General features: G+C 46.3%; 1 pseudogene; it reads left to right on the forward strand.

Moving 5' to 3' along the window:
• The first annotated feature begins 11,905 nt into the window (after positions 1-11,905).
• On the forward strand, positions 11,906-12,328 carry LOC117088640 (annotated as a pseudogene).

A 12,328-nucleotide genomic window follows, 5' to 3' on the forward strand; every position in this document is an offset into this window, starting at 1 on the left:
TCAGACATTGCTGGCGAGAATGTAAAACAGCACAACCACGTGGGAAAACTCTGGCAGTATCTACTAGCACCAGCATACTCCACTACCCAGAAATGCCACTCCTAGGCATAGACCCAAAAGAAACGTGAAAACATGTTCACCAGTGATGTGTACGTGTCCATCAACAGGAGAATGGCTGGTCAGGCGCTGTGGCTCACGCCTGTAATCCCAGCACTTCGGGAGGCCAATCATTTGAGCCCAGGTGTTCGAGACCAGTCTGGGCAACATAGTAAGACCCCCATCTCTACAAAGAATTTTAAAAATTAGTCGGGCGTGGTCGTGCACACCTGTGGTCCTAGCTACTTAGGAAGCTGAGGCAGGAGAATCACTTGAGCTCAGGAGTCAGAGGCTGTAGTGAGTTATGATTCAACACTGCACTCCAGCTGGGTGACAGAGCAAGCCCCTGTCTCTAAAACAAATAACAATAATAAGTTAATGTTTAAAAAAACCCAGGAGAATGCCTAAATACATTTTACTAAACTTATAAATGAATTCTTATAGTAGTGAAAGTGGATCAGCAACTGCTAAAGCCAGCTGATGAATCTCATCAATGTGTTGAACAAAATAAGCCAGATACAGAGGAATTCATACCGCATGATTACATTAGACAAGGTTAAAACCCAGGCCTAACTAACTATGGTATTAAGAATCAGTGTCGGCCGGGCGCGGTGGCTCAAGCCTGTAATCCCAGCACTTTGGGAGGCCGAGACGGGCGGATCACGAGGTCAGGAGATCGAGACCATCCTGGCTAACACGGTGAAACCCCGTCTCTACTAAAAAATACAAAAAACTAGCCGGGCATGGTGACGGGCGCCTGTAGTCCCAGCTACTCGGGAGGCTGAGGCAGGAGAATGGCGTGAACCCGGGAGGCGGAGCTTGCAGTGAGCTGAGATCCGGCCACTGCACTCCAGCCAGAGCGAGACTCCGTCTCAAAAAAAAAAAAAAAAAAAAAAAGGAACCAGTGTCCGTGGGCTGTTTAGTGCTTCGGGGAATGGTGCTTGTGGGGAGGGTGGCTCTGGTAATATTCTCTTTCTTGATTTGGGTGTCCCAGGTGTGCCTACTTTGTGACAGTTCATCAAGCTGTACTCAGGGTCAGTAGCTTTTCTGTATATATATTTTACACACACACACACACATATATATACATATATATATATATATTTTTTTTTTTTTTGAGATAGAGTCTCACTCTGTCACCCAGGCTGGAGTGCAGTGGCATGATCTAGGCACACTGCAACCTCTGCCTACTGGATTCTCCTGCCTCAGCCTCCCGAGTAGCTGGGATTACAGCATGCTCCACGACACCCAGCTAATTTTTGTATTTTTAGTAGAGACGAGTTTTCACCATGGTGGCCAGGATGGTCTCGATCTCCTGACCTCATGATCCGCCCACCTCGGCCTCCCAAAGTGCTGGGATTACAGGCGTGAGCCACTGCGCCCGGACTTCAGTTGATTTTTAAAAGCTCCTACTGATTGAAGCTTAATTGGTTGATTGATTAGTTGGTTGGCAGGGTGTCTCTCTGCTGCTCAGGCTATAGTGCAGTGGTGCCATCTCGGCTCACTGCAACCTCTGTCTCACAGGTTCAAATGATCCTCGTGCCTCAGCCTCCTGAGTAGCTGGGACTACAGGTACGCACCACCATGCCTGGCTAATTTTTGTATTTTTTGTAGAGATGGAGTTTCACCATGTTGCCCAGACTGATCTCAAACTCCTGAGTTCAAATGATCTGCCTGCTTCAACCTGCCAAAGTGCTGGGATTACAGGCATGAGCCACTACACCCAGCCCGAAGCATTATATTGTATTTAAAACAAACACTCCTGGCTGAGCCCGGTGGCTCATGCCTGTAATCCCAGCACTATGGGAGGCTGAGGCGGGTGGAGGCTGAGGTCAGGAGTTTGAGACCAGTCTGGCCAACATGGCAGAATCCCATCTCTACAAAAATGAACAGGGTGTGGTGGAGAACACTTGTAATCCCAACTACTCAGGAGGCTGAGGCAGAAAGATTGCTTGAACTTTGGAGGTGGAGGTTGCAGTGAGCCGAGATCATGCCACTGCACTCCAACCTGGGCGACAGAGTGAGACTGCACTTCAAAAACAAAAACAAAAATCTCTTCTCATTGTCATCCTCACTTGCTCTTTTTGCCCCATATAAAATAATCAAAAGCAGAATAGTTCTCAGCAGACTGATTTCCATGTAATGATATGTACATCTCAACAATGCATGCATTCTTTGTTTATAAAAGAATAAAGCATTAGGCCGGGCACGGTGGCTCAAGCCTGTAATCCCAGCACTTTGGGAGGCCGAGATGGGCGGATCACGAGGTCAGGAGATCGAGACCATCCTGGCTAACACGGTGAAACCCCATCTCTACTAAAAAATACAAAAAAAAACTAGCCGGGCGAGGTGGCGGGCGCCTGTAGTCCCAGCTACTCGGGAGGCTGAGGCAGGAGAATGGCGTGAACCCGGGAGGCGGAGCTTGCAACGAGCTGAGATCTGGCCACTGCACTCCAGCCTGGGCGACAGAGCAAGACTCCGTCTCATGCTGATTCTGGAATTGATTGATAAAGGGAAGGGTAGGTCTTCAAACCAACAAATTGGCCAATGGATAAAATTGCAAAATGCCAAGCAGAGAAAGACAGGGACCAGCCATACTTTATTTTGAATCTTCACTTTGACTTATGGAATGAGGGTGTTCTCTCCCTTAAAGAGAAGTGTACCTTGGTAGAGCAGATAGGAAAGATGTTTTTCACGTGTAGGCAGGTTCCTTTCTTACAGAACTGATTCCATGCGGACCGACTCTTACCTAAGGCCAGTCCTGGGCATAGGGCAGGAGCTGAAGCCGGGAAGCTGGTGTCTTGCCTTTGCCAGACCAGGTGGCCTGTGAGAGGTTCCATTCTATTCTGTTCAGTTCTTCATGGCAACAACTCCTTATCATGTTACTTATGCTGAGCCTTGGGGATCCAAAAATAAATGAGATGTGGCTCCTGTTCTCAAGGGCAGTGTCTTAGTCTGTTTGGGTTGCTACAACAGAATACCATGAATGGAGTGGCTTATCAACAACAGAAATGTGCTATTCACATGCACACTCTGGTGGCTGAAAGTGTGCAGTCAAGGCGCTGGTGGATGTGGTGTCTGCCGAGGGCCCACTTTCTCTACCACAGGGGGTGCCTTCTCACGTGTCTTCGCATGGTGAAGGGGCAAAGGAGCTCCCTGGAGCCTCTTTTATAAGGGCGTTAATCCCATTCATGAGGGGTCCACCTCATGACCTATTCACCTTTCAAAGGCCCCACCTCCTAATGCTATCACATTGACCATTAGGTTTCAACACACGAGTTTCGGGGGGACCACATATATTCAGACCATCGCAGGCGATACAAAGGAGGAGGAGATTAGAAGATGGGGTCTTGATAGAAAGGTGATGAATAATGCTGTAATAGACTATGACCCTGGACAAATGGCTGAACCTCTCTGCGCCTCAGTCTCCTCAGCGGTGAACTGAGGATAGCATAGTACCTCCTCCACAGGGCTGTTGTAAGGGTAAAACGAGATTAAACCTGTGTCCAACACGACCATTGCTCAGTGAATGATTTTGCTGTATAACTGTAACGATGATGGCAAGACCCTGGTGATGATGATGATGAGGGCACCCATCAAGAAGGGGCACTGAACCCAGCCCGGGAATTCAGGGGTGCCTTCTTGGAGGAGGTCATGCCCGAGCTGGGTCTTAGAAGACCAACGTTTGAGAGAGGCTATGGTTAAAAGAAAAAAAAAAAAAGGAAGACTGTTTCAGACCAGGCACAGTCCAAGAACGTGAGACAGCGTAACCCTCCAGGAGCCGGGGTGTGGGGTACGGAGTGCTGGGGAGTGGTGGGGTGCTGGAGGGGGCCTTCTATACCAGATTGATGCGCTAGAATCTCATCCTGTGACAGGGAATCACTGAGGGGATTTTGTTAACTGCCTTTGAAGTAAAATCATCAGGACACGGTGTTTGATTGGTTACGGTTGAAGGGAAGAGGAGTCCATGACACTGGAAACAAGAAGAAACTGGGTGTGGCAGAAGAGGGCCACGCATTCTGTTTTGACCTGGCCGGCTTGGATTTGCCTGTGAAGCAGTCTTAAGCGAATGTCTGGCAAGCGGTTAGCACACCCAGCTGAGGCTCGGGGAGGGTGTGTGTGAGGCCGGGACTGTGAGAGAGGAATGCCAGGCACAGAGAGGAGGGGTAGCCTCAGAGCACCAGCACCCGGGGCAAGCACAGGGAGAGGGGAAGACAAGGAGGACGAGGACCAGAGAGCTTCGTATGTTTGTTTGCTGCCATAACAAAGTGTCACAGACCAGGGGCTTCAGCAACAGACGTTTTCTCTCTCACAGTTCTGGAGGCTGGGAGTCCGCGATCAACGGGTAGGCAGGGCTGGTTCCTCCCCAAGCCTCTCTGTTGGCTACAGGCGGCCGCCTTCCTGCCGTGTCCTCACAGTTCACTCCTTGCTCTGTGTGTTGTCAATGTCCAAATGTCCTCTTCTTATGAGGACACCAATTCTACTGGATTAGGGGCCACTGACAGCCTCACCCTAACTTAGTCACCGCTGTAAGGAGCCTATCTCCAAATAGAGTCACTTCTGAGACGTTAGAGGTTAGTACTTCAACAGTGAATTTTGAGGGTACACAGTTCAGCCTATCACAGGCCTGCTGGACTTGGCATTGGGAAGTCATTGACGTGCTTGATAAGAACAAGGGGAGAGGAAAGGGGCCGGCTGCAGGCCTGGAGAGAGGGGGGACATGGGGTAGCCCAGGGGCTGACTGTGGGCAGGAGCTGGATGGAGAAGGAGTCTCCAGGCTCAGGAGGGACTTGAGCAGGCACAGGCTGAGGGAAGCGTGGACTGAGGGAGGGAAGGGATGAAAAGTAGGGTCACAGAGCCACTGGCTCATCATGCATGCCCACCTGGGGTCCCGGTTGCCCCACATCAAGCACACTGAGTTAAATCTCCAGGAGAGCATGGAGCCTGCCCAGAGACTGTGTCAAACCCTCATGCATCCTGCCTCTCACTTCCTCAGGAACGGTGACCAAAGGAAGAACTGGTCACCCTGGAACACCAGAGGTTCTGTCACTGTGGCTTCATGGAACAGAAATGTCAAATCTGTGGATTTAGCTGATAATTGTCTCCTTAGCCACAAGATATTTTCTAAATTAAAAAATTTTTTGCACTTATGTGAGGTTCCTAGAGTAGTGAATTTCACAGAGACAAATGGGAGTTGCCAGAGGACGGGGAGAGGAAGAGTAAGAAATGAGTGTTTAATGGGACAGAATTTCAGTTTGGGACGATGGAAAGGACCTGGAGATGGATGGTGGTGATGGTTGCACAGCAGTGTGAAGGCACTAAACACTGGAGAAATGCACACTTAAAAATGGTTAAGATGGTACACTGTGGGAGGCCAAGGTGGGTGGATTGCTTGAGCCCAGGAGTTCAACCCAGCTTGGGCAACATGCTGAAACCCCATCTCTACTAAAAACACAAAACATTTTTGGGTGTGGTGGCGTGCACCTGCAGTCCCAGCTATTCAGGAAACTGAGGTGGGAGGATTGCTTGAGCCGAGATCGCGCCGCTGCACCTCGGCCTGGGAGACAGAGGAAGACTGTCTCAAAAAAAATAAAAATAAATATGGTTAAGATGGTAAATTTTCCGTTGTATTTTACCACTATTTAAATAAATAAATTGTTAGGTCAGGTGCGGTGGCTCACGCTTGTAATCCCAGCACTTTGGGAGGCCGAGGTGGGTGGATCTCTTGAGGTCAGGAGTTCAAGACCAGCCTGGGCAAATGATAAAACCTCTTTTCTACTAAAAATACAAAAATTAGCTGGATGTGGTGGTGCACACCTGTAATCCCAGCTACTCAGAGGCTGGGGTAGGAGAATTGCTTGAACCCAGGAGGTGGAGGTTGCAGTGAGCTGAGATCACACCACTGCACTCCAGCCTGGGTGACAGAGCAAGACTCTATCTCAAATAAATAAATAAATAAATAAATAAATTGTTTTAAAGAAAGATTTCTATGGTGTTAGTTTTCCCCCGACATGCATTTTTGAATATTTGGGACAAAATATCCCTAATGGTCTTGATCAGCAAAGCTGTTTTTTAGAAAGCGTCAGAAGAGTTGCTCGGAACGGTCCATGAAGTACACATAACTTGACCTTTCCAACGGACAAAAAGAGAGTTAGGAAGTTGGTGCTCAGTGAGGCGATCTTGTCAACAAGCAATTCGACTGAACTGACATTTGTTGGGCATCCACTGTACGCCAGGCGTGGTAGGGAGGGAGATTTGTCTGTATGATGACTTGGCGTTTTCTCATGCTCTGTTTTTTCATGATTGGCATCTTGCTCTCCAGGTGAACAGCCGAGTGTCCAGCAGTGCTGTGATCTGGGGTGCTCCCTGCTCTCCCATGTCTATGGCCTGGTCTTTTCCCAGAAGCAGCTGGGGCGCTCCACCTTGCCCTCCCTTGGGTTCCTTTGTGTCTTGGGCGTCCTTCCAAAGTGGGGAGGCAGATCTGAGTCCTTCCCATGTCCTCACCTCAGTGCCTTCCAAGTGTGAAGACTTAAAAAAAAAAAACAAACCTACCATGGAGGGCGGTGGGAGAGGATTGGAATTCCAGAAAATTCTGAATGAAAACAGCAGTTGCAAAATGGAATGGCTTTGCAAACTGCAGCCGATTGTTCCGTGGCTGTCTTGGGCTTTGGCCGGACCATTCGAAAATCTGCTGCTGAAGGATCCAGAGAGAGCGGCAGAAAGCACAGGGAAGCTAGCACCAAGGGGGCCCCAGCTCCCAGCCCACCAGCTCCCAGCCTCAGGCCCTGTTTGGCTGTGACTGAGGAAGCTCAAGCCCCAAAGCCAGCATGAAGCAAGGGTTGGGGCAGCTCTGGTTTCAGCTGGACTTGCCTGTGTAATACCGGGACTGGGTAACCTGATGCCCCAAACTCAGAGCCAGTTCTGGCTGTTGGCTCCAGTGGCCTGGGGAGCTGAGGCTACTTTTCAGGCACACCAGAAATGTCTGTGTTCTTTCTCAGATGGGTCGGCAGACTGCTCTGGGTGCCAGGTCTTTGATGAAATGGATTTGGATACAAATCAAATATTTAAATTGATGTTTTCCCTCTTTGGAAGGACCATTCCAGTTGGACCTGTGGACTTGTTTTTACATAAGATTTGGACTCCTTTAAATGTGCATTTTTTTCCCTGCCTTGAATACGCCTGGGGCAGACAGTGGCTGTATTTGAAAGCCCGAGGCTGCTGGTCTGGCTCCAGAGAGGGAGCAGGCACCTCAGCTAACCCTCTTGGCCAAAAGTGCACTTGTTAGAAAATCAATTCATGTGCCTGCTGGCTCCCCATGCTTATATATTATTTAATCACCCAGGTCTTGGGTATATGCCAAGCAGCAACTTGCTGTCTGCCATCTTTCAGGGAAGAATAAGCAAGGCAAATTCATTCAGTTCTGTCTCTTTTTCAGCTTCTTGGGCTAAATGAAAGCAAGAAAGTGTTATGAACATCCCAAAGTGCTGTGAAATACCCATCTTGGTGAAAATAGACACCCTGCTACCTTTTGAAAAATAGCATTTTGTGAAAGGAATTTTTACCCATACATTTAGCTCAGATATTTCTAGATATTTCAAAGGGCCTCCCTTCTTCCCTTTACTTTGGACAGAGAGACAGACTAAAGAAATGTGAAATTCCTTTAGCTACAAACTTGTCTGGGACCTGGCCTGGGGCATGAGTCTCCATCCTGGCTGGTGATGGCTGACACCCGGGCATACAGTGGCAGTTATGAGAGAATTTCCAGGGAGGTGCAAAAACTCGATACTTTTACCTCTACGGAGCCCACAAAGCCCTGTGCACAAAGTCCCCCTGCATCTTGGAAGGAGCAGGTGGGACATTTTCTTTTGGGGATGGGGTCCAGGAAGAGCTGTGAGCTCCTCTCTGTCCCGCCATCCAGGTGGTTCCACTGTTGCCCTGCTGAGAGCTGGAGGCTCCATTCCCCCTCCGAGCCCAGCCTGCCAGCCCCTTCACACGCCTTTAATCTGGTGCCTTCCTCCTAGCACGCACCTTTCTTTTTCTAAAAATAAAAATAAAAGTTTTATTTTATTTCAATAGTTTTTTGGGGAACCAGTGGTTTTTGGTTACATGGATAAGTTATTTAGTGGTGATTTCTGAGATTTTGGTGCACCCATCACCCACAACTGTACACTGAACACAATATGTGGTCTTTTATCCCTCATCCCCCTTCTACTCTTCCTCCTTGAACTCCCCCTGGAGTCCATTACATCATTCTTAGACCTTTTCATCCACATGGTTTAGTTCCCACTTATAAGTGAGAACATACGATATTTGGCTTTCCATTCCTGAGTTAGTTCACTTAGAATAATAACCTCCAATTCCATCCAAGTTGCTGCAAAGGCTTTTATTTCATTTAGTTTTATGTCTGAGTAGTATTCCATGTTGTAAATATACCACGTTTTCTTTTTTTTTTTGAGGCGGAGTCTCGCTCTGTCGCCCGGACTGGAGTGCAGTGACCAGATCTCAGCTCACTGCAAGCTCCGCCTCCCGGGTTTACGCCATTCTCCTGCCTCAGCCTCCCGAGTAGCTGGGACTACAGGCGCCGCCACCTCGCCTGGCTAGTTTTTGTATTTTTAGTAGAGACGGGGTTTCACTGTGTTAGCCAGGATGGTCTCGATCTCCTGACCTCGTGATCCGCCCGTCTCGGCCTCCCAAAGTGCTGGGATTACAGGCTTGAGCCACCGCGCCTGGCCTACCACATTTTCTTTATTCACTCATTGGTTGATGGGCATTTAGGTTGGTTCTGCATTTTTGCAGTTGTGAATTATGCTGCTATAAACATGTGTGTGCAAGTGTCTTTTTCGTATAATGACTTCTTTTCCTTTGGGTAGACACCCAGGAGTGGGATTGCTGGACTGAATGGTAGCTCTACTTTTATTTCTTTAAGGAATCTTCACCCTGTTTTCCATAGTGGTTGTACTAGTTTACATTTTCACCAGCAGTGTAAAAGTGTTCCCTTTTCACCAAATCCATGCCAACATCTATTGTTTTTTAATTTTTTAATTATGGCCATTCTTGCAGAGTAAGAATGTGGTATCACATTGTGGTTTTAATTTACAGAGTAAGTGGTATCACATTGTGGTTTTAATTTACATTTCCCTGATAATTAGTGATGTTGAGCATTTTTTCATATATTCGTTGACTATTTGTATATCTTCTTTTGAGAATTGTCTGTTCACATCCTTTGCCCACTTTTTGATGGGATTATTATTATTATTATTGTTATTTTGGCTGATTTGTTTGAGTTCCTTGTAGATTCTGGATATTTATCTTTTGACAGAGGCATAATTTGAGAATATTTTCTCCCCACTCTGTGAGTTGTCTGTTTACTCTGCTGATTATTTCTTTTGCTGTGCAGAAGCCTTTCAGTTTAATTAGGTGCCATTTATTTATTTTTGTTTTCATTGCATTTGTTTTTGGGTTTTTGCTCATGAATTCTTTTCTGAATCCAATGCCCAGAAGAGTCTTTCCAATACGATCTTCTAGAATTTTTATGTCTTCAGGTCTTAGATTCTAAGTGTTTGATCCATCTTGAGTTGATTTTTGTATAAGGTGAGAGATGAGGATCCTGTTTCATTTTTCTACATGTGGCTTGCCAGTTTTCTCAGCACCATTTATTGAATAGAGTATCCTTTCTCCACTTTATGTTTTTGTATGCTTTGTCAAAGATCAGTTAACTGTAAGTATTTGGCTTTATTTCTGTGTTCTCTATTCTGTTCCATTGGTTTATCTGCTTATTTCTATGCCAGTACCATGCTGTTTTGGTGACTATAGTCTTGTAGTATAATTTGAAGTCAGGTAATGTGATCCCTCTGGCTTTCTTCCTTTTGTTTAGTGTTGCTTTGGCTACACTTTAGTTCCCACTTATAAGTGAGAACTACCTTTTTTTGGTTCCATATGAATTTTAGGATTTTTTTTTTTCTAGTTCTGTGAAGAATGATGATGGTATTTTGATGGGAATTACATTGAATCTGTAATGGCTTTGAGCAGTATGGTCATTTTCACAATATTGATTCTACCCATCCATCAGCATGTGATGTGTTTCCATTTCATTGTGTCATCTATGATTTCTTTCAGCAGTGTCTTGTAGTCTTCCTAGTAGAGCTCTTTCACCTCCTTGGTTAGGTATTTGCCTAAGTATTTTATTATTATTATTTTAATTTTTTGCAGCTGTTGTAAAAGGGATTGAGTTCTTGATTGATTCTCAGCTTGGTCATTGTTGGTGTATAGCACAGCTACTGCTTTGTGTACATTAATTTTGTATCTTGAAACTTTACTGAATTCATTTATCAGATCTAGGAGTTTTTTGGAAGAGTCTTTAGGGTGTTCTAGGTATATGATCATATGATCAGGAAGCAGTGACAGTCTGACTTCCTCTTTTCCAATTTGGATGCCCTTTATTTATCTCTCTTGTCTGACTCTGGGTAGGACTTCCAGTACTAAATTGAGCAGAAGTTGTGAAAGTGGGCATTTTTGTCTTGTTCCAATTCTCAGGGAGAATCAAGCACACGCCTTTCTCCTTCCCTCCTTCCACCCTTTGTGCAGTCTGGCAGAAGTCATGTTTTCCTACAGTGACTCTTTCTGTGTCATTTATTGCCAGGAATATATATCCCCAGAATCCCCTTTATTTACTCTGTCATTTGAGTGTCACCTGCATGGTGTCCAGGCTAGCGACCAGCCTCTGCTATGTCCACAGTTAAAGGTTTCTGTCTCGGCACAGCCAAGCACACATCAGATGCTGGTCAGACTCCTCAAAGCAATATCCAGGAGTCAGGGGACACAAGCGCTTCTATGCCTGTTGTTCCAGTGAGGAAGTCTTGACTTAAAACTATGGTGTGGGAATTGAAAACCAAAGAGAAGCTCAATGCACAGGTGCTAAAAAGAGAGAGCACTGGAGTCCCTACTTCATGGGGTCCTTGGAAGAACTAAATGAGGAAACTCACACAGTTGCTTAGCACTCTCTGGCACATGGTAAACTGTTGATACTTTAATCTCCTTGAACTGCTGGCATCCCTCAGAATTCAGTCCTTAGAGATCACATGCGGATCTACACAGTGTACAGAAGAAAAGTGCAAGAAGACTGCATAGCATCCAAAAGCTAAGCTTCTCCAGCTCAGGTGAATTCTGGGGTCAGCAGATCCTCCCTTTAGGATCTGGGGGCTGCCACCCAGCATCTAGAATCAGGGCTGACAGTCACTGCTCAGTCTCTCTCTCTCTCTCTCATTCTCTCTCTCTCTCTCTCTCACACACACACACACACAACACACACACATCTGGGAGGCCCAGGGGGCTACATTGTCCAGAGTCAGCCAGTCCTGGAAATCCACAGCCCACCAGGTCTGTGTCAAGGCTTTGAAATCACATCCAAGTGTTTTGATTGAGAGCAAGTATGCTGCATGGAAAATGATTTCTTGGTAATCACACAGTAGTAAAATGAAACTGTCTCCTAAATAAAATGTCAAATATCCTAAAGTGCCTGGGAGCATTGTAGTGACATCAGCTTCAGAGTTTATTATTTCATTGATGGAGCCAGACTTGGGGCAAAAAGGCAATGACACTTTATCAGAAAAGGAATTTTTGGGGGAAAAAAGATAAAACCTTTTGTTTTATGAGACTAGCATTACTCTTATAGCAGAGCAGGCAAGGACACTACAAGAAAAGAAAATTAAAGGCCAATATCCCTAATGAACATAGATGCAAAATCCTCAACAAAATTCTAGCAAGTTACTCTTACACCAGAGTCCTACAGACTGCTGCTCATGCTGCCACCATGTGTTTAGTGATCCTTGAGAGGTTCCAGCACATTTTGTGAGTATTCAAGGGGTGACAGAAAATAGCCTTTGCCATCACTGCCATTAAGGGTGTAGGTCGAAGATATGCTCATGTGGCATTGAGGAAAGCAGATACTGACATCACCAAAAGGTCAGGAAAGCTCACTGAGGATGTGGTGGAACATGTCATCACCATTATGCAGAATCCATGCCAGTACAAGATCCCAGATTGGTTCTTGAACAGACAGGAGGATGTACATGATGGAAAATACAGCCAAGACCTGGCCAATGGTCTAGAGAAACTGAAGAAGATTTGGGTCAATAAAGGGCTGCACCAATTCTGGGACTTTTGTGTCCAAGGTCAGCACACCAAGACCACTGGCCATCAGGTCCATACCATGGGTATGTCCAAGAAGAAATAA

Source organism: Trachypithecus francoisi, unplaced genomic scaffold (assembly GCF_009764315.1).
Source record: "Trachypithecus francoisi isolate TF-2019V2 unplaced genomic scaffold, Tfra_2.0 Lachesis_group10, whole genome shotgun sequence".
NCBI lineage: Eukaryota > Metazoa > Chordata > Mammalia > Primates > Cercopithecidae > Trachypithecus > Trachypithecus francoisi.